Source organism: Gouania willdenowi, chromosome 21 (assembly GCF_900634775.1).
Source record: "Gouania willdenowi chromosome 21, fGouWil2.1, whole genome shotgun sequence".
Taxonomy (NCBI): Eukaryota; Metazoa; Chordata; class Actinopteri; order Blenniiformes; family Gobiesocidae; genus Gouania; species Gouania willdenowi.
This window is the reverse complement of record NC_041064.1, coordinates 3,285,097-3,308,252: the sequence shown is the minus strand read 5'-3', so window position 1 is coordinate 3,308,252 and position 23,156 is coordinate 3,285,097. Positions and strand designations below refer to the sequence as shown.

The following is a 23,156-nucleotide window of genomic DNA, read 5'->3' as shown; positions in this document are numbered from 1 at the left end:
GAAGAACAACATGTGATGTTATATGACGAGCCATAACATTGTGACCATGTCCAGGTTAATGAGGTCACACTGAGTGCAGCTCTGGTATATATATATATATATATATAAATATATATATATATATATATATATATATATATATATATATATTTTTTTTTTTTTTTTCTGGGAAAAAAACCCACTATAGATCATAATGATGGAATGAATGAGTGATAACACACATTTTAAATAATCTCATTTTGTGAATAAGTAAATGAAACAGTATTTAGTGTCTCCTGAATAGATTTATTTCTATAGTTATATAGAATTTCCTGTCATCTTCCTCCTGATATGTGACCAAGACTTTTCAGTTCATGTTCTAATCAAGATCATTTCTATCATTATTTTGTGTGTTTTGTTGTTATTCATTTTTCAGTATATGTTTCTCTTATTTTGTGTGTTGTTGGTAATATTTAAATCATTCTCTGTGTGTGTTTTTGGTTTCGTTTGATTATTTCTGATGTTGTTTGTAAGTTTCTGTTATTTTTGTGTATTTTCTAGTGTGTGTATTTGTGTGCTGTTGGTAATGGTATGGATTTTTCTCTCGTAGTGTGTTTTTAATGTCATTTTGTGTATTTTGTTGCTGTTTGTCTGTTCTTTTTATTATTCGGTATATTTTTCTCTTATTTTGTGTGTTTTTGTTGTCATTTTGTGTGTTGCTGGTACTATTTAGTTTGATTATCATTTTTAACTAAAAATAAACATTTTAAAACCCCATATTTTTAATGCTTTCATTTGTTAATTTGTACCCCTGCAGTGCCATCGAGTATTCCTGACGGTACACGTACCCCCGTTTGAGAAACACTGGTCTAGGGCAGTGTTTCAGAGCTGAAGCCCCACGTTACTTAATTAGCCCCAAATATATAATTTTTTTTGCAGAAAAAGAAGTCAACTTTCCGACAGTCCTTGAACGCCCCTCATTTACACAACAGAGCAACAAAAACTCTGTATTCTTCACCATCTGTGATGCCAACAACATTAGGGTGAACATACGTCTGGATTTATTGGAGGATATTATAAATGAATCCATGCGTCCGGGTTTCTGAGGAACCTTGAATGCATGTCGGGGAACACGTTCGTTTATAACCCTGAAAGATAAAGAGTTGCTGCTTACAGTTAGTATCATGTCATTACTGTCATTTTATTTACACATGACGGAATCATTAAAAATGCCGCTTTGCTTTGACATAAGAGGAGCAAAGTCCAAGAGAAATAAAATACTGGTGTTTTTATTTGGAAAGGAAGACCCTCCTGGTCACCCTAAACAACTTGTAGAGTTGTTTGGTTGTTTTTCTGCATCTTAGTTGAACTTGATTCACAAAATGAACGTTTAGAAATACAGTTCTTTAAGATTGTGTGTTGTTTTAATTAAAAAAGTTTTTTTTTAAATTCAAAAATCTATTTTATTTTTCAGAAATTTCAGGCAACCCCACACGGGGTCCTGACCCTGAGGTTGAAAAACACTGATTTAGGGACTTCTAAATAGATTTATTTCTGTAGTTTTTATAATTTCCAATCATCTCACCCTTGGTGTGAGACCAAGAATGAGACTTTATTTGTTCATTTTCCTCTCTCTCTCTCTCTCTTTCTCTCTCTCTCTTTCTCTTTCTCTCTCTCTCTCTCTCTCTCTCTCTCTCTCTCTCTCTCTCTCTCTCTCTCTCTCTCTCTCTCTCACAACTACCCCCATGTAGTGACATTACGTACCTCTAGGGGTACACATATACCCATTTGAGAAACACTACTCTACAAGAAAAATGAGCAATGAAAAACACTCACTTGTATTCATTTTACTCTGAAATAACTTGAATGGAACTTTACATGTCTGTGGATGAGCAGTAAAGCATTCAAGAAGTTATTTAAATAATAATAAACTACATATTTAGTTTATTTAGGTAAAGCATTATGAAAAATGCCATTTTCCTGTGGGCTAAGCCCAGATATTTCAGAATCATAGAGTGACCCCTGGTCTAGTCTAGAGTTAAAGTGGGATTGAGCAGAGCAGAGAGTCTCCTCCTCCTTTCACACATCGCTCCATCGCCTCCCCTCGCTGGTACCGATAGGACGACACAGTCCACAGACGGAGAGAGGGAGAGAGGGATGGAGTTTGGGACTGAAGGAGGAACAAAGGCGTTCTGCAGGTGCTGCTGTAGCATCATTAGCATCAGGAGAGACTGACTGACCCACATGCTGCTGCTGCTGCTGCTGCTGGGGGACAAGTTTGATCCTCTCCCAGTTCTGATCCGTCCCCACTCACATTGATCATGGCTCTGCTGAGCAGCGCTGCTCAGAACCTGGGCTCCTACTTCTGTCTGATCCGACGCAGGTTCAAGAGGAGACGCAAGAAACGCTCAGAGCGCAAAGGTAACGACGTTCAGACGGAGTTCAGTTAGAGAGACACTGATTAGGTTTGAATCTCACTCAGACACTTGTTGTTGTTTACAGTTTATACTGTTTGTTTGTTTGTTTGAAGCAGATTTGAAGGGAACTTGAAGTTGATTTATTTTAGTTAAATTATTGAAATGCTTCAGGCATTACAGCAGAAACAATCTGGACTTACACACACACACACACACACACACACTTGATTTTATGGTGGAAATCCTTCAGTTATGGATCAAAGCAAGTTCTATCCTTAGTAGAAAAAACTATAAATAAAAAACTGACCCAAAATATCAATATTGCATTAGTTTTATTTAATTTATTTTTTAAACTTGCTTTTTTTACTGTTTAATCATCTATAAACAGACATATACAAACAATCAAATGAACAGCACATGTCAGGGGGTACACAGAATCTGGAGAGAAAATACAACAATAAAGTTAGGGGCATCTTAGTGTTAAAGTTGTAGTTTATTTAATAAATGATAAATAATAATTTAGTTAAATATTTATGCATTGATTTATCTAAGTCATTATTTAGTCATTTATTCATTCATTCACATGCACGCTCACACACAGTCTTTGATTATATGCTGAGAATTTTTATTAAATCCTTAGTAAAAAAAAATATTTATTTTATTTATTGATAATGTTTGTGAATTCATTAATGATAATAATTTAGTTAGTTGGATATTTATGCATGTATTTATTTATTTATTTAGTCATCACACAAACAGGCTCAGTAAAGCTGTTTGATCATAACAAAGCACAAAGAATAGGCTGGAAAAAATGATTATAAATAAATCTGACTATTTGTACGAGGGGATGTCCCGTCTCTCATCAGTAAATTATAGTCTTTTCTTTGGTCCCTTCATGCATTCTTTAAGACATTTCTCTTTTTTCCGCCTCACTTCTCTTTAATAATGGAGGTACACAGTTCACAAGTTGGTGCCTCAGTTAGTTTTCCTTTTTGGTTTGGTCCATCCATCTTCTCCCGCTTAGCCGTTTCCGTGTCGCGGGGGCAGCATCCTCAGTAGGGAGGCCCAGACTTCCCTCTCCCCAGCCACTTCCTCCAGCTCTTCCGGGGGGACCCCGAGACGTTCCCAGGCCAGCCGAGAGACATAGTCTCTCCAGCGTGTCCTGGGTCCCGGTGCAGACTCCGCATCACTGCAGACGCCGCACCAATCCGCCTGTCGATCTCTCACTCCATCCTTCCCTCACTCGTGAACAAGACCCCGAGGTACTTGAACTCCTCCACCTGGGGCAGAACCTCATCTCCAACCCGGAGAAGGCACTCCACCTGTTTCCGGTCGAGAACCATGGACTCGGATTTGGAGGTGCTGATTCTCATTCCGGCCGCTTCACACTCGGCTGCGAACCGATTCAGTGAGAGTTGAAGGTCACGGTATGTTGGAGCCAACAGGACCACATCATCTGCAAAAAGCAGTGATGCAATACTGAGGCCCCCGAACCGGACCCCCTCGGTTCGGGGCCTGTAAGAATTAATTCTGTTTTGAATAATGAATTGCTGTGATAATATAAATATAAATACATATGAGCATAAAGGGAGTATTCAACAAAGCAAGATAAATCACCATGGTAACTTAGGCTGAACGACTAACCTGGTCGACAGCAGGTTTTGTTCTGGCTAGGATCTGAGCGAGTGCTAAAGCCCCGCCTCCTGACCAATCAGATCTCCTAGAAAACGACCTGCCCATTGATAGAAGATCCTGGTTGGTGCAGATCTGACATTTGAGTTTAGGAAAGAAAAATTATTAATGGATAAATTAATCATTTTATTTACCGATGACATCCTTTAGGAAAGATACAGATTTATATCTGATAGACGGATCTCCAGTCAGCTGATGAAGCCTGTGTCTCCGTATGCACTGAAGGGTGAAGTCATTCATTCATTCATTAATTTATTAATTTATTCATACATGCGCTATAGTGAGGCTGACCGCATCAGCAGGAACATACTACAGTGAAACAATGTGCTCTCATCCTAGTGTGTGTGTGATAAATAGATGTCTACTTGAATAGAAACACGTGTGTGGTGTAATAAAGTTTAACTGATCAGAGCGCTGTCTGTTTATCATCCAATGGATTCATATTATTAATAATCTCACGCTTTTACACATTAAAGGGATCCTCCACTGTTTTTACATATGTGGCCTAAAACTTTTGAAATGTCTATTGAGTTCTATAGGGGGTGAAGCATTCAGGATCATTTAGCAGCTTTTTCAGTCAAAATGACAACTTGTGCTGCTTTGGGTTGCTCTAAAAATCAGTAAAAGTAAAAAAAAAAAATGTCGTCGTAAACCTCTTTTGTTTATCAAAATTTGATAAACGAAATCCGTGAGCCGAAAAAAATCTGTGACCGCAGGGGGCGACAGTTCCCACTCTGCCGTTTCGTAGGTGCCATGAAGAAGAGAAGAAGCGCTCTGTGTGTTTGTAAATACAGGCTCAGAGCAGCAATCCCATCCAGTATTGATCAAAATTTAGTAAACAAAAGAGGTTTACAATGACTTTTTTTTTTTAACTTTTACTGATTTTTAGAGCAACCCAAAGCAGCACAAGTTGCTTCACCTCCTATAGAACTCAATGGACTAAAAGTCGGCGATTGGCGTCATCAATGACATCATTTCAACATGGCGGGGCGCGGGGTATAGTAGCCCCATTTTAAAAGTTAATAAAATGAATATGGTGCAAAATAATACATTTTGTTAGGCATAGATCTACTAATAAGGACATTTCAAAGGTTTTAGGCCACATTTGTAAAAACAGTGGAGGATCCCTTTAACAGTGTCAGCAGTTTCCTGCCTGAGTTCTCTCATTCCTGTCTTTTCTGTAACAACAGTGTTGTTTTTGGTTTGAATTATGGATTTTAATTATTCATCATTTTAAACTTAAGCTGAACACCTAACCTGGTCGGTAACAGGTTATGAAGTGAATCAGATCTGAGCGAGTATAAAAGCTCCGCCTCCTAACCAATCTCTCCTGGTCCATGCTTCACTAACACTGTTGCTCTTCGCTGTCATCATGGTTTTGAATCATTATTTTTGTGTAAGATCATAAACTGTTCCTCCATTGTTAAAAAGGTCGCTCTGCCAGGTTCTCCATTGTAGTGATTGGTCAGACGCTGCAATCTCCATCCCTCTTATGGGAACACGCACGTAGCCTGAGTTAAATCACTTGGCTTAAATTAGCGTTTTGTTATCGACCTTCATAGGACAGCTTCTCTCTGGCAGGGAATGTTTGGTTAGGTGAAGCCAGCTAACGGCGATAAATCCAGGATGTAATAATCTAGATTCGTAGCATACCCCCAAAGAGTTTAGTCTGCTTTTAGGGTGAAGATTGTGTTTTCTTTTTTTAACTTTATTTTGAAGGCCTCCTGGGGTGAAAGTATCTCTATTGGATCAGGCCTGCAGTGAAATCTGCGGAAGATTTCATATTTTATTTTGCTGGTGAATGAGTTATTGAGTTTTATCCATTTAGTGTTTAAATTAGAAATCAATGAATAAATGAAGTGAAGTTTTGTTGTTTTTCTCCTCTTTGAGGGGTCTATACTTGTGGTTGTGTGCGTGCGCGTGCATTGGAATCTCTTCTCCCTCCTGACTTTGCAGCTTCTCTCTGAGGATTAACCCAACAGTGAAGCTGGTAATTACTCAGGTGGCCACGGCTCAGTAGCAGCTCCAGCCGCTCTTTGACACCCACCCCACCCTCCACCCTGCCCTCCCCTTGCCCCGACTCGTGTCCATTCATCCACGTAAACCCACTACTGCTGAGGCAGCATTTGATCCCACACAGAGTACTAGCGTCCATCAGTATTACACTGGTCCCTTTCCCGCCTTTTCACTCCACCTTATCGCCATGGGAATGGAAGTGGAGCTTTTTGCCTTTTAACAGAGAAAACAGATGACTAAGGCACAGCTCTCAGTAAGTAGTTTAGTGCTCGAGGTGAGGGGCTAATGCTAGCTCAGATGATTTCATCCCATGCTAAGCAGAGACAACAGTCAGAAAAATAACGTGACACTGAGTAGAGCAGAGGTGTCAAACTCATTGTAGTTCAGGGGCCAAATACGGAGCAGTTTGAGCTTAAATGGGCCACAGATTTTAGGAAAAAAGAGCAAATTCAATATTAATGTGCCCTGGTTTACCACAAAAATACACAAAATGACACCAAAAACCTGCAAAATGGCTACAAAACTATACTGTATTGCAACAAAATATACAAAACAAACAAACTCCAAATGACAATACACAAAATGACTAAAATATGCACAAAATAACAAAATATACAAAAAACAACAAAAATTTACAAAATGATAACAAAAATTCACAAAATGATGACAAAAATATACAAAATGGCTCTAAAAACTTACAGTATTATGACAAAAATATGGAAAAAAACAACATGAACACACAAAATGACTACAAAAATACAAAAAATGACTTTACTGGTGTTGTCCTGGTGAAGCTAAAGTAATTGTTAGCATAACAACAGCATCCGTTTAACCACAGCTTTTATAATGATGGCCATAATGAGTATGTGAGGTAAACGTTCATCTGTTTATCGGAACCTTCCAAAGGACTGTCAGGGAAAATCAGATTTTAGTTTTATTGTAGATTTTTTTATTTTAGTTTTATTGTCATTATTTATCGCTTTTTCTTCTCTTGATTTAACCTTTTTGGTTCTTGTTAAATTTAATTTTCCCATAAATACAAAATGCAGTGTTTTTTAGTGCATGGGATGTCTAATATATGTCTTTACTGCAGCTGTAATCCACCTCTGTTTTGTGGATGAATTAGTATTGAGAGGGCAGTGACTTTGATATAAGAAAATACCAAATCTAAGCATATCTTCAAAGTGGCGAGTTCTTTTTTGCATCTCTTATAAATGTGCCGAGCCCTGACACTCTGAGATGCTGATTTCCAATGAGCCGTGTATGAAATATGGGAAACGGACTCCTTTTCTGCAATGCCAGCAAGATTCCCTTATGAGCTTTTGCAACTTCAATAGGAAGGTGGAGAGGAGGGGGAGGACATGTGGGGTGGGGGGGTTTGCACTTTGCAGTGTCCTCAAATTTATGTAGAAGGTAAGATATTACATTTATCCAAATATAAGCTGTGTTTTTATTTTATTTTATTAACTTTATCTACGCTGCAGTGACGATTGGATTCTTTATGAAGTTAGAGAGAAAACAGGAAAGTAAAGTAAAGGCACAGAAGGACTCAAATAAAGCAAAAAATCTACAAAATCGTACCGTATTACAACCAAATATACAGAAAAACAACAAAAATGCACAAAATGACAACAGAAGCAAAGAAAATGACTCAATTGTAGACACAATGACAGCAAAAATCTTGAAAATGGCTCCAAAAACCTATCATACGACAACTAAATTTACAAAAAACAACCAAAATGACCACAAAAACACACGAAATGACCCAAATGTATGCAAAATGACATCAAAAATCTACAAAAGCATACCATATTACAACAGATTATACAAAAAAATACCCCAAATGACTACAAAAATAAACAAAATGACTTCAGAAATACACAAAATTATTCAAATATTCACGAAATGACAAAATAAATCTACAAAATGGCTCCAAAAGCATTTATATATATACACTGAAATACCCAAAAACAAAAAAAATACACAAATTGACTCAAATATACACAAAACGACAACAAAAATTTACACAATGGCTCCAAAAGCATACCGTATTACAACAAAATATATAGAATATTACATTTATCCAAATATTAGGTGTGTTTTTATTTTATTTTGTTAACTTTATTACCACTGCAGACTGGATTCTTTATGAAGTTGGAGAGAAAACAGGAAACGAGCGTTTAAAGTGGTCTCTGATGCTCAATGCAATTAACGTGAGTTAGAACGCCTTTAACGGCACTAACACACACTGACACTGAGTAGATGGGTCAAATAAAGTAGTCACACAGTGAGACGTCTCCGTGGACAGTCACCGCCATGTAAAGGATTAATTAAGGAGTCATTACAGGAGATAATAAGTATGTAAGCGACCAAGTTCTTACTTTGAGATGGTCAGAAACAGAAGCTTCAGAGTTAAGAGAAGCACTCAGTTCACAGCTCTGTGTCCTTTAATGACATTTTATTCCAAGAAACTCTTATTGACATTGACAGAAAAGTTTCACGCATTGCATTGTGGGATGTGAAGTCCTGAAGACGATGCATAAAGTAGAAGTGTTTTTCCTTCATTCTTAATGAGATTACTTGGGTTTCTTTGTCAGACCAGGAGGACAGTAATTGGTTGGCTACATTTTTGTTCTCGTTTGTTCCCAGTATTCCCAGTTACATTCCCTCCGCACGTAAGACATTCATTTTTCACCAGATTTGGATCTTTCCGTGTAAACTCCGATATTTGTGCCACAACTTTCAGTGAAAACACCAGAAATGTGTTGGGAAGTGAGTTTTTTGGGGGCAAAAACAAGAAATCACAGTAAGAATGATGTAGAAAGACTTCTATGCATCTGTTTACAACCTTGGGGTCAGGACCCCATTTTTTGCTACATTACTCCCATTTCTGCCTCTTTGTCAAATTTAAATGCCTTTTCTGCACATTGTTTCACCTTTCAAGACATGCTCAGCACTTATAAACCCTTTCAACCACTTTTCCACTTAATGTCACGTTGATGCATTATTGTCACTTTTATCCTCTTTTCACCGTATTTCATGCTTATTTTAGTCAATTTAACCACATTCACCATTTGTCAAGCCCATTATTTGCCAATTTAAACTATTTTTTTCAATAATGACACTTTGAACCCCTTTCACCATTTTTTTTGGACACTAATTTGCAACTTTTAACCAATTTCTTTTGTTTCTCCATTTCACCACCATTTTACCATTTTTTGGCCACTTTAAACCCATTTTACTTCTAATTAAAACAAGGATTTACATCTTTAAGATAACTATATACTATGGAGCAAATAATAATAAACTTCCTGGATAACAGTGGATATTATTCAAATGAATAAATAAATAGGCAGAAAAGGGTGAGAACCACTAGTTTACAGGACTCCACATCCCACAATGCAATACACCAAACAATGTCAATAAATGTTAACGTTTTTATTCGATTTATTGATCTATGAGGCTGACACTGTTTTTATCTACAGTATTTAGGCCATATCTCTGAAGCTAAGCAGGTCTGGGTCTGGTTAGTAGTTGGATGGAGACCACAGTGGGGAACAATCACTCCAGTGGTATCTGTCATTGTGTCCTTGGGCAAGGCACTTCACCCACATTGCCTAGTATGAATGTAGTGTGTGAGTGATTGTTGGTGGTGGGAGGGGCCGATGGCACACTATGGCAGCCTCGCTTCCGTCAGTCTGCCCCAAGGCAACTGTGGCTACAATAGTAGCTTACCACCAGTAAGTGTGGAGTGAAATAATGCCTTAATTCTGTGAAGTGCTTTGAGTTCCCAAAAAAGCGCTATATAAAATTGATGCATTATTACTATTATCTGATAAAAAATGTTCATGTTCAGCAGCTTTAAGGCGACTAGACTTGACGTTTTACTGAAAGTCAGTTTCCTTCTAATTCTAGAGGTTTCTTGAGTTCTGAGAGTTGCTGATTAATACTGTGCAGGTGATTAGCTTTGATGGAGCTGTTTTGTGTCTCATTAGCAGAATAAAGAGTCCATTGTATGGGTTGAGTTGGGTTGATTGTTGTCGACTCGTCTGGAGAGTAAAGAGAAGATGATTGGATTATAAATATTGGAGAGATTGTGTCTCAACCCCTCATCTTGTTTTACAAAGATGTAGATGAACTTCTGAGTCGTGACTCCTTGCCTGAATTTCAAGTGTTTTTATTGATCTCAGTCAGCTCTTTGCCATGTGATACTATTATTAGTGCATAAAACCCCCTCAGACTAAACTTTTTCACACCTGAAGCACTGGGTGTTGCAGTCCCCCTGTTGGGGTCCCGTGTCAGGCCCCTGAACAGTGAGCACAGCAGCCGTGGCCCCTCTGTGAGCGACGACTCCTTACCCGCACACACACACACACACACACACACACACACACGCTTCTGCGTGCACTCTCTCCCCCCACAGGCGCTCGGTGCCTGCGCCGTGTCATAAATCAGAGCTGTCAAAAAGATTTTTACAGCGTCTAGTGAACTAAGGAAAGGCAGCCACCCAACAACCTTGAAAAGATGGGAGAAAGGAACAGTCGATTATTATTAAAACTTCTACCTGGACCCAAAGGAATCCATTAAAAAAAACTTCCACAGAGCAGTTTCTCATGGTGTGTTTGTACAAACTCAAAGGGGTAAAAACATTTCATGGATGTCGTCTCCACAAGGGGTCTCACTTTTTCTCATCTTTCATTGTAAATTTCTATTAATCGAGGCAAATCCAAACCACAACTAGACACGTTGGCTCAAAAATAAATGCAGATAATCACAAAGTATCCTTTTCATTCCTTATTTCTGCATGAATTTAGAATTACAGACTAGTCGGATGGACAGAATAGTTATGACCAATGGAGCAGTACCACTAGTAACCATGGTAACTGTGGTAATGATGATGATCTTTCCCAGATATTTACTGATATTTATATCAATGATCCTGATCATGGTACATTATTATTCACACTTTAAAGGCTGGGAACAAATGTTAATACCCATTAATAACCACACACTAGGTCCAAATGTATGGACAGCCCCATGATGACATTCACAATACGAATGTGAACTGGATGAAACTCTGTGGGATAATTAAGGAACCATCCTTACATATTGATCCAGATCCTTTTCAAAATGTTATAAGGTCCATCTTTGGATATACATTTTGTCAAAATCTGTGAAGTACTTTTAATGTAATCCTGCCAACAAACAAATAAGTGACAGTTTAATTAATTTGTCTTCCTTGGAATACTTTTATCATGTTTTTTTTAGTGTTTTATAAGTTCTTCTTCTGTGACTGTACTGTTTATTGTTCTTTATGTACTTACGGCTTTGTTTCATGTGTTAATTCATTGTTTTGGGACATTTGGGGTATTGATCATGAAACTGTCCATTGTTTTGTGTGTTGCTGCCTAAAGGACACACTTAGAAGTTTAAATCTCAATGTGGTTCTTCTGGTAAGAACATATTCTAAACATATATAGCTCTAAACATCCTGAAGCTTCAAACACACAATCATTACTCAAATGTTTAAGTACTTTATTAGCTTTTTAAGTATTTATTGTATATGTTTTGTGTAGAATGAGTTGAGCTGAACCAATGTTTGAAGCCTTAAAGATCTGTTTGATTTGTGTTCTTCACCTAAACTGATAAGTGCTCAGTGTTTACTGTTGATCCCACATTAAGAAGCCATACACACATACAATAGGTGTGTTACTGGGCAGTTTTTTTTATCGCACAACTTCTGATTGCCTTTCATTCAGTTCCATGAAGTGGCTTTTTAATTTTCCCATCATTGTCTCAGACAGCGTTTTCATCTGAGCTCATCCGTTGACTAAATGGATGAGTCTGGGAGGATATGGGCGTGTGAATGGCTGCCTGTTAATAAGCAGAGCTGAGGAAAGCATGTATATCCAATGGAAAGGCTTAGACAGCAAATGGCTTCTGGCAGCCTAATCCTCCACTCATTAGACGGCCCAAATTGAATAATAGACCCGGCGCTAAGGTGCGTGTGCATGTGTAAGCGATGAGGCGGGCCAGGGCCATGTTGGGTGCCCGTGCTCCGCCGCGGCCCATCACTTTCAATCAGGCAGCACGACAGCCACTCCGCCACGACCTCTCTCCATTAGGCCCTTGTCATCCACACGTGTACTCCATTACAGAGCATTACCTGGTCAGTGCACGGAGACGCACTGCCAGAAAAATATCCAATCCCCCAGTTTCTATTAAAACTCTTCTTCTCTCACACTTCCTTGAAGTAATCACCGGCCTGCCAATGCCTGATTGGAGGAAGTAATGGGATGGAGGCGCAGTCATGGGAGCGCTCGCTAGTCTGAAAGCTAACATGGACAGTTAGCAATGGTCTTTGACTAAGAACTTACAACTTCTTTTCATCGGGACTTTAGGCATTTTTTGGATTTTGTTGTCTTCTGCATTTCAGCAAAGATTACAAGACTGTTCAGGCTAGGGATGCACAATATTATCGGCATGCTTTTGGATGATATCAGCTTAAAATGTAAAGAGTAACTAAACCCCTGGCTCCTGGAGCAGTTAAGACACACCCAGTCTATATTATGAAATCTCCAAAGAACAATCTATGCTACGCTAACCTGCTACTCACATAGCTCTCTATTCACAATTATCTAAATCCAATCCACTCACCACAAATTACAGAGTCCACAGGTGGTAGTTTTTATTAAAGGGGCGGGGCTAACGTTGCTTGTTAGTGATGCATGATGGTCCAATGACCTCACAGAATCTCGTTCCCAGCCGATAACAAAATTCTATTGTAATAGCATGGTTTCACTGATATTTTACAGCTACATACGACAAATTGAAATATTTTGACTAAAATGTTGGGAGTTGGACCAGGATCAATCAACAACACGACTTCATACCAAATCAATTTGATTTCATCAGAAAAAAGTGGTTTTGATGTTTAGTTACTCTTTAAGTATTGACATTAGGGATGTAACGATTCACTCAACTCCCGATACGATTCGATTCTCGATACTGGGTTCACGATACGATTCTCTCACGATTTATTTTACAAAATGGGACTGTAAAAAAAATTTTTTTTTTGGGAAAAAAACTAGAAAATACTGTACTATTTTCCTTTTATTTTTCATTGTCAAAAGAATTCCTTGATAAACAATTCAAAACAATGCAATTTAACTAAAAATAAATCTTGAATGAAATAAATAAAGGAATAATAGAAATGAAAATGAAGCCTATTAATTAAAATTCTGGTTCTATAATAAACAATGCAAAACTGCATAATAGTTCTCTTTCTTTTAAAAGTACAACTGAAAATGTATTTTGTGCCTTAACAATTGGACTTAAAAAAAAAAATTACACTGATTTACGCCATATTTGTTTGGACCAGCAGAGGGCGCTGGTAACCCAGTGGTCGGTTGGCATGCAGAAATTCTTGCAGTGAAGAAGATAAGCTATGCTAGCAGACAGAGCTAATAGAAAAACGTGACTTTTACAGATATTCAAGTAATATTACAGATATTCTTTCGGTGCTTAAGGAGTAATGAATCATTTATTAACATATTTAAGCGTAGAAGGCGGCCAGAAAGAAAGTATTAGCAGACTCCGCCCGCCGCCTACACTTGTGGATAGTGCTCTCTGCTGGTTAAAAAAAGTACTGCGATTCAATTTTCAGAAAATCGATATCAACCGTGATACATATGAATCGATTTTTAACTGCCTTACGATTAATCGTTACATCCCTAATTGACATCAGCTATTCCACTGATATAATGAACCAATATATATAAATAGGCTTTTATTCCCTTGATCGACCCATAGACATCATATACGTAGAGGCTTTATCAGTCGTGGAAAGGTGGAACTAAGCGGCGTCATCTTGTGTGTGTGTGTAGCAGACCGCAGGAGTGTTTGGAAAAGACACTCAACAACCTCAGGGTAGAATTATTCACTGAATTCACATATTTCTAAAGGCTTTGATTCTTTCCTCATATTTAGCTCTGATACAGAAAGTTTGGATCTTGTGAAAATGCTGTTTTAAGTGGGTGCGTTCACACTGACGGACCCTAGAGCGCTAGAATTTGTTTGCTCTGATAGTCCTCGTTTGGTCGGTCTAGAGCGGATCAAACAGGAGAATTCTTGATCAATTGTTTCTCTTGGTGTCTGCGTGTTTACAATCAAAGTCGAGATTGATTAGTTACACTATGAACACAACCGCTCTCGGAGCAGATCAAATACAGGAAGTATCGGAGATGACGTAGAGCGCACTGCATTGTGGGTGATCAGGAAGAACCAGCGATGGTACAAAACAGGGCATTAAAAGCACAACGTGTTGCTGCTCCATTGTTGAAGGAAGACGTAAGTGAGCACTCTACAGCGCTGGCTTTGATCCATAGATGAGAACGTCTACTTCAGGTTTCTGTTTCTCTGCCTAGAGAAGTCGCTACTATGGTAACGGCCTCTCTGGGGCAGATCAGACGTTGTTCTCTGAACACAAACCGAACCAAACCAAGGTGATAAAATCATCAGCTGTTCTCCAACTATTCAGAGTCCACGACTAAACTGGTGTGAAGGCACCCAAGTGTTTTAAATAGGGTAGGCTGCAAGTATCTTCATTGTTAGTATTTTTACTATATTTGCACAAGGAATGATTACTGATGTTACTAATGATTACTGATGTTACTATAGTTACCGCTATGTTTATTTTACTTTATGAAAACCCGGTAATTATTTGTGGGACAAAAAATGTTAAGAGATTAAGTTGAGTGAAGTGGTATGTGAAAAAATCAGAAAGTTTATCTATGTGTATATTTGCAAACTATATTACACTTTATAATTTGGAGAATAACTTCTCTAATTTGGGGATCATTATCAGCTTTCTCTGGATGTTAATTCCACTACAGAAACTTGATGATAGTGGATATCGGTTAATGGCCAAATGAGTTGTAAAATATCAGATATCGGCCAAAGATCCAATATCGTGCATCCCTAGTTCAGACTGTTACTAGATTGAGTTAAAGAAAGAGATCTGAATCAGTGGAAACGGCAAAGAGAAGCACTGCAGTAGGATAATTGAATAAACATTTAAAGTAGAGTTTGGATTGATTTCCTCTAAAGTCTGGTGAGTTGAGGAATCCTTCTTTAGAGCTATAACATTCCCTTTCAGAATAAAGGTGAAATGGAGCAGAAACAGGATGGTTTGAGATGGTGGACCTATCAGTCTGCGTTAGGGCTGCTGAGGGTCTGTCTCCAGCACCATTTCCCTTGGCCATTCATCTCTGTCCACTTTCTTTCCCCTTCCCTGTCCTCTTTATCCCCCTTTCATCTCCTCCTCCACCTCATGTTCGATTGCTCATTTTAGACTCCTAGTCTTGTTCGATCCGTTCCTCTTCTCATTTTTCTGCTTTCTTTGGCTTCGCCGCCATCACAAGCGTTCTGTTTTCTCTCTGAGCAACGAACTGTTGGAGCAACAGGAGAAAGCAACGGAAGATTCACTTCTAAAACAGACCTTTTTCAGATTATTAACTCTAATGGTTTTAGTGAGAGTTGCAGAGTTACACGAATATGTTTATCGAACCTTCCGTGACCACGCCCACTTAGTTGTGACAAGGATGATTGGCATGGTTTAATTTGGTCATTCTTTGTTTTTTCTGGTTGAGAAATTTTGACACCGACACCATTATAAATTCTGCAGCATCTGTGATTAAATATATCTCAAATCAGAGACATTTGCTTAAAAAAAAAAAAAAAAAACTAGAAATATTTTAGTTTTATATCTAAAGGTCTTGATTTCAACTCTAGTGGCTTTAAATATTCAGCCATTTTTTAAAGAATAATTTCAATGCTGCTCAGCAAGTGCACATTAAAGGTCGGGTAGGCCATCCATTTTCTCCAGATACACTTTTTAAGTTTTTGGTTGAAATTGTCTTTATGTTCTGACATAAAGTAAGATCTTATGTGCTCTGAAAAAGGAACGAAGACAATCCATCATCTGTAGCAGCTGTAAATCTGTAATAACCAATGAAAAAAGCTGGTTCGTTCCAATCACGTCTCCCTGCTCGTTCTCCACCCCTCACGTGCACGAGCCCACACTCAAAGCGTGTCACCGGTGACGGACGTAAAAGGGAGTTTTTGGTCACGTTTTTTTAACATATACTGTACAATGGTAAAGTTTAATGTTTACTTACTGCTGACTGATTCATGAGACACCGTAGTTTCTACACAATACAAGCGATGAGCTGAGCTCCTCTTCTACAGTAGCTGTGTGCATGTATGTGAGTGAGGCGGAGTGGAGAGGGGAGGGGGGTAAAGGCGGAGCCGTCGGGGAAGCTACATTCAAAAATCATGCTAGCTTTCAAAAATCACCTACCCTACCTTTAAACTGCGATTCAGTGCATTTGCTTGTTTTCATTGGACTGAAAATCATGTCAAAGTGCATCCACGTGGCTGCATTTGTCTATTTTCTCTTACATGCTGATCACTCTGTAAATACAGTGTATGTTTGCAGGCCGTTTAGTATTAATAAAGGAATTCTGATTCTGATTTACAGAAAAAACTGAGTGGTTAAAAGCAGCTTTGGTAACTGTTATTAAAAAGAACCTGAGCTCGGAGGGAAAAGCGTTCCCGCTGTAAATGTCAGACCAACCTGTTTTTGTTTGCTGTATTCATTTATATGACATTGGCGTATATATATTTATATATGGCGTATTTTTAAAGGGATCCTCAACCCAATTGACAAAAACAGCTCTATTGAAAGCTTACACAAGAACTTTAGAGTTTAAAATCCTGAAACTGGAGACAGCAATGATGTGATGAGTAGCTGCACATTTGCCTCTGCGTTTACATATAGGCGACCGTGGCTCAGGTGGTAGAGGGTCGTCTTCTGATCGAGAGGTTGGGGGTTCGATCCCAGTACCTGACTATGTGTCGAAGTGTCCTTGGGCAAGACACTGAACCTTAAGTTGCTCCCAGTGGTCGACTAGCGCCTTGCATGGCAGTCCTGTCCCACTGGTGTGTGAATGTGAGAGTGATTGGGTGAATGAGCTGATATGTAAAGCGCTTTGGGACTGCTTCAGTGGTGATAAAGCGCTATATAAATCTAGTCCATTTACCATTTACCATTTACCATGCCCTGGCATTGTTTAATAATTCATTTTGTTGCTTTATCATCATCCGAATTCCTCAAGTGTTATGAGAGCTGATGTTGCAGGTTTTATGTTTTTAAAGCTGAAAGAGTAATTATTAATTTTAATAATAAGATTACTGTTGGATTTGGTGATTTGACAAAAAAAAAACAATGTAGACACCTTTGTTTGGTTACTTTAATTATTAGATACTGACACATAAACCTTGTTAAAAAGTATGAAGTGGCACCAAAAATTGTGATAATCGTTAATACTGTTATAATTGTTGAGTAATCGAATGGAATGGTGATGTTCATTAGATGGTACACCCCTAGTCCATGATGTCCCACTGCCTCCAGTCATCAGCAGATGAAGAAATTAATAGAATAAAGAAATTAAAAATTGAGTTTAGAGTTCAGAAATATACATAGACTTTATGTCCTGATATTTTATGATCGTATCTGCATCTTTCTTTCATAGTAAACAAAGTAATCCCCCCTCCCCCACCCCTCATTCCCACTCCTGCTGCTGCTGCAGGGAGTCATAGCCACTCACTCCGATGATTTATGACCACACACCTGAAGCCTAAAAACATTACGTGTGTATATATATATATATGTGTGTGTGTGTGTGTCTAAGAGAGAGATGGAGGAAAATACAGCCTTCGTGTTTTTGCACAAACATCGTGTACGTCTTTAGGTGTAATGGACTCGTATTATTAAGTGTAATGGACTCATATTAAACTGGATGTTCCTCACATTCACACACACTCTGTATTTCCATCTTGGAATTTTCTGGCTAAAATCCTAAGCTCTGACTCTACTGACTCCTTCCATAACCACATACTGATGTATTTACATGCCGTCTGTAGCTCGATGCCATCGAGTAAAGATAAAAGTATCCCAGAGTCGACATAAATTAATGATAGCGTAAAGCAATGTGAAATTAATCCACTTTAAAATGTTAAACATGGTTATTTATTTACTTGTTGATCCTCTCTTTATTCACCAGGATTTCCTTAAATATTGACCTCTTTCTCCACCAGCCTCGACTATAAATGTAGGGATGATTTTGTTGCTGCCAGACTGTGTTTTCTGCTCTTCATGATGACAAACGACTGAGTGTCAAATATCCAAGTATTCAACATCGGGAAAACAGCCCCCCATGTTTTCACACATTTTTCACTATTTTAGTTCAAAGTCAGACGTCATGGCAAAGCTTTACCAGAGAAAAAAGATAATATCAGGCTTTTTTCTGTCATTGTTGGTTAGGGTTAACGTTAGTTATTATTAGTTAGCATTATTTAGGGTCATCGTTTTGCACTCTGTCATCAACCAGACTTTTTTGGATTATGTGAGTTCAGATTAAACCCTCTGGTTTTCCCCACACTTAAAACTCTCATACTTAAAGGCAGAGGCTCTAAACATGTGGGTTGGGACCCAAAAGCGGGTTAGCGTTAGTTTTCAGAGAGTTGTGGATATTTGTGCAACAACAAAAACATAAAAATGTTAAGAAGAGGTTTTCAGTAGTAGTACAAGGCAGTCTTTTTGTTATTAATTATTTTATTTCTCAAGTTTCTGTATTAAAAACTATAGTGTGTTGGTTTAATGAATGAGTTTTAGTGGCAAATCCTAGAAAATGTTATTTTTATACTCATGATAAAAATAATAATTTAATAATAATGTATTCATTTATGGAGTGCTTTCAATCGAAGTGCTGTATATCATGTAGAATATCCATTAAAGATATAGAAACACTTTCATGTGATATGTTATGTCACTTTTTGTTTTATGTTCAAGTTTGACATTTGAAATAAAAAATGTTATTTTGTTCCAGACCAGTCAAAAACATTGCCTGTAACATAATAATATATAGAGTATACTATGTATCTAAAACCCCTTGTGAATAAATATATATAAATAGTTAGATTTATTTGTATGTGTAAATATACATTAAAACAATAAAACTCAACCATACGAATACTTGTATTAATTATTTAGTGTAACGTCTCCAATTGTATCAAAATAGTAAACATGTGTGTTTAGTCTTTTTTTATTTTTACCATATATATATATAATATAATATAATTTTTTGAAGATTTTTACAATGTAAAAAGTTGAAAAATTTTCATTAGGGACACAAATGAGAAAAAAATATGTCCGGGCTCAATACTTTTTAAAATATTGTTTTGAGGAGAAATGTGACCCACTGAAAAATCAATTGTTTATTGCTTTATAATTATTAATAATTTCCCTTCAGGAATTAATAAAGTATTTCAAATAATCAAGAATAAAGCAGAAAAATCCTAATTTATTTGTAATGCAGGTTCGATTGATGATTTTCAGCACTTTTCCTTTTCCTTTCAACTCCGTTACCACCAACCGTATCCATGGAAACCTCAGAGCAACTTTTTAATGTCAATATTTAACAAGACAATGAAGGACATATGGGATTAAAACAGGAAGCATTGAGTTGTAGCTCAGTGTGTGATGACTGTGACCAACTGTCATGTTGTCCACTCCACTCCGTTACCGTTACCTTCATCATTCAACCCCATGTTAAACAAACATTAGGAAGAATTCTGCACTGCTGCTACGCCCTAATACAATAATTACAAATATTTCCATTGCAGAGAGATGTTTATATATGGTCTTAATTATAGAGAACAATAAAAATGAAAAGAAGGTGTAATAACAAAAATAAATTAAAACAATAGCTTCTTTAGCTTTTGTAATCATCTTTTAATGGTAGCACTTACTGCGGGGTGCTTAAAAATTACTCAATTAATCGGAAGAGTCCAAGTCTTTAACAAAATGCAAAAATGGTACCAAAATCTTTTCAAATATGTTGTCTTTTTAAAGCAGTAATGAGGCTTTTTTCTTTAATATCAGTGTTCATATGTTAGTATTTATCTTAAAGTAGCACATACATACTTCACTATAAACATATATTTGTAGTAAAGCGTTAACGTAGATCAAACTGTGACTAGTCAACTGGTGCCTGCTGCTCACTTCCTGTTCCTGCACAGCTAATATGAGTCAGGACTGCTCTCTGAAAGTGACAGTGGGTGTGCGAGGTTAGTCACCATGTTTTCCCTCTTAACTCCCAGCTGAGCTTCTGTGCTGCTCCATTACCCAGCATGCCCTGCCCTGGTATTCTCCAGCAAACAACAACAGCAGCAGCAGTCGTAGTGGTGATGGTGGTGGTGAGAGCCTGTGGAAGCACGGTGGTCTCCTCCATTGATACTGGACTAGCCAGTTGTTGGCTGTAAATGACTAAAGGACTGTTAGTGCATGTGTGGAGACGACTGGAAACTGGCATCAACTATTCACTTTCCACTAGTTTGAGAAATATTTGTGAAATTTTGTATTTAGTTTTTGTTTTACCTGTCATTTTTTGCCATCAGCCGTCAACGGGCAGTTTAATACGTTTACGAGGCCGATTGTTTTACAAATGAAATAAAAAGTCAGGAGAAAAAGTAGCGTAAGATTCTTATTAGTGAAAGCAGGGAGACTTTATGAACAGGCACTAGAAGGACACCTGTCTGATGAATTAAGGTGGACAAAGTACAGAAACTCCTCGTCAAAAAAACTACTCCAATAAAAGTTGAACGTACTGAAGTATTTGCATTAAAAAATGACTTAAGTATTGAAAGTAACTACTAATCTCTAACATACTTTCCCTTATAACATCAAATAAGAAAACAGATAAAAAATCTGTTCCATGTTTTATAAAGTACTATAGTTTGACTGAATAACATTGTTGTTGTTTCATAAACGAGCATAATATTTAGGTTTTTTTGTTTAATTAAACCAAATCACCATTAATCACAGAGTGAACAAAGAGCTGTTGATAAGCTCAACATTACACAAATAAAGGTATGAAGTTTGAATGAACTAACTCTGCTACGTTCATGAATACATACTGTGTGTGTTCTTTGACGATAAACAAATTTAAAACAACCATATCAACAAAAACAAACTGTGATTTTTCAGCATCATGAGGTATATTTTGAGAGATCGTTCTTCGTGATGATGAAGGAATCAATACAAGAGTAAAATGTACAATATTTGTTTTTCAGATGTAGTAAAGTGAAAGTAAGCGGTAACAGATACTTGAAAATACCACTTAAAGACTGTGTAAAGCAAATTCTGACATTTCAAATCATAGCCACGTTAAGTAACGGAGCCCTCATTAGCATTAACCTGACCCTGCTGCTGAAGCACACCAAACTTCCGTGGCCTCCAGGGGGCGCAATTCAGCCTCTAGCCAAAAAAAAAAACACATATTCAGACTCAGGAAATAAAACACGTCCACCAGTGCCACATCTTAAACAAAATTAGCCCTTTTTTTCCACCACAGTTGAGTTTTTTGCCTCTTGCGGGCGTGGTCCTAACCCTACCCGGGTGGGATGCACGTATTCGGACTCGGGCAGAGCAGACCTTTCTGACACCTCGTTTGGCCCAATCCGAGCACTTTTGGAAGAACTATTGACGTTGGAGCCATTTTCACACTGCTCTCTCCCATAGACAGTACACAGAGGTGGTGCCCTTCCTATGCGTGGGGCGTGTTTCCAGCGCCTCTTAACTGACACACCCCCAGCATCTCAGAGCAGAGAGAAGTGCTTGTTTTTCCATGATTTTGAAACCTATTTTTATATACTTTCATCTTTCAAATTTGGCTCAGTGGTCAATGACATGTTTCTGTGGTATGACAAACTCATAACACACATTTATTTCTGCTTTGCACAGACTTTAAATGAATTCACTTTGTTGCTGTCCATCACTGCTGATGAATGGGTGAGTAGCTTAGCCTGTACCTGAGGGATTCATTCATATCACATTAGCTGTGTTTCCATTACCCTCGGAAATGCACAAAATTTAAATATGTCAAAAAAAGCTGAAACCCCTGAATTTTGAAAAAACACTCAAATATTGCTAATATGTTTTTACGCTTCCACGAGGAAGAATTTCAGACGTTTCGATATTGAAATGTATCACAAAAACTCAATGGAAACACAATTACACGTGATGTACCTGGTCATATGACCACTTCTCTCTGAGTAAACGTGGCGCGCTACATGTGGACAGAAGAGGAGACACGGACCTTTCTTAGCGTTAGACTTAAAAATGATTAGTGTCACATTAGACGTGAAACAACAAAGGAATGCAGAGTGTTCTAAGGAGGTTTGGAGCGTCCGTCTTCCTGCAGAGAAGTCTCATGGGATGAGATTTCACCAAAGTTACCAGGCTCCTCCCCCAAAACAAGCTTCACTGGAAACACCTTCAAACACACATTAGACTTTGTCTAAACTTTAGAATATTGCTTTTATTTTGAGAAAACCTGTAATGGAAACACAGCTATTTACATGGGAAGAAGTGTAAGAAGAACAAAAGCTGTCCTCTATGAGAGGAAAAAACGCTCCAAAGTTGCTCACATGTTGACAACGCTGCAGCTGTTTGTTAATAAATGTGATTTTGACCCAGAATCTTTATTTTGGTTGAATTTATTAGAGACAAATATGACTTTTTGTCGATATCACCCAGTCTGATGGGACGAGACCCTCCTTCTGTTTTTACCTTTACGTCATTCAACCATGACGGCACGTTCACTATCGACCAATATCAAAAGAAGAAGCTTTTCAAAGTCTAAAAGAAATGTCTCCACAGGTCGTTCATCTCAAACTTTGCTGTGACCTCTAATTTAACCATTTCAACCCCAAATGATTGCCTCTGCATACATTGATAAAAGAACTAAAATACACTTCTTAGTAATGTATAGCTTTAAGTTACAGTTTATTAGGTCCTAAAGTGTTTTCAGTCCTGTGTGATTGGTTTTTCATTGTGTTTTGTATTTTACTTTAAAAAAAAAAAAAAAGCTCCCTCCACCTCCTTCGTCTTTCGGAGACTGTTTGTTTTCAGGGCGCTGATGGCGGGCG

The 23,156-nt window shown here is 37.8% G+C and overlaps 1 protein-coding gene across 3 annotated transcripts in view; it reads left to right on the top strand.

The window, feature by feature from the left end:
• Nucleotides 1-23,156, top strand: part of adarb1b (adenosine deaminase RNA specific B1b) — a 146,980-nt gene that overhangs the window by 97,353 nt on the left and 26,471 nt on the right. The window lies entirely within an intron of this gene.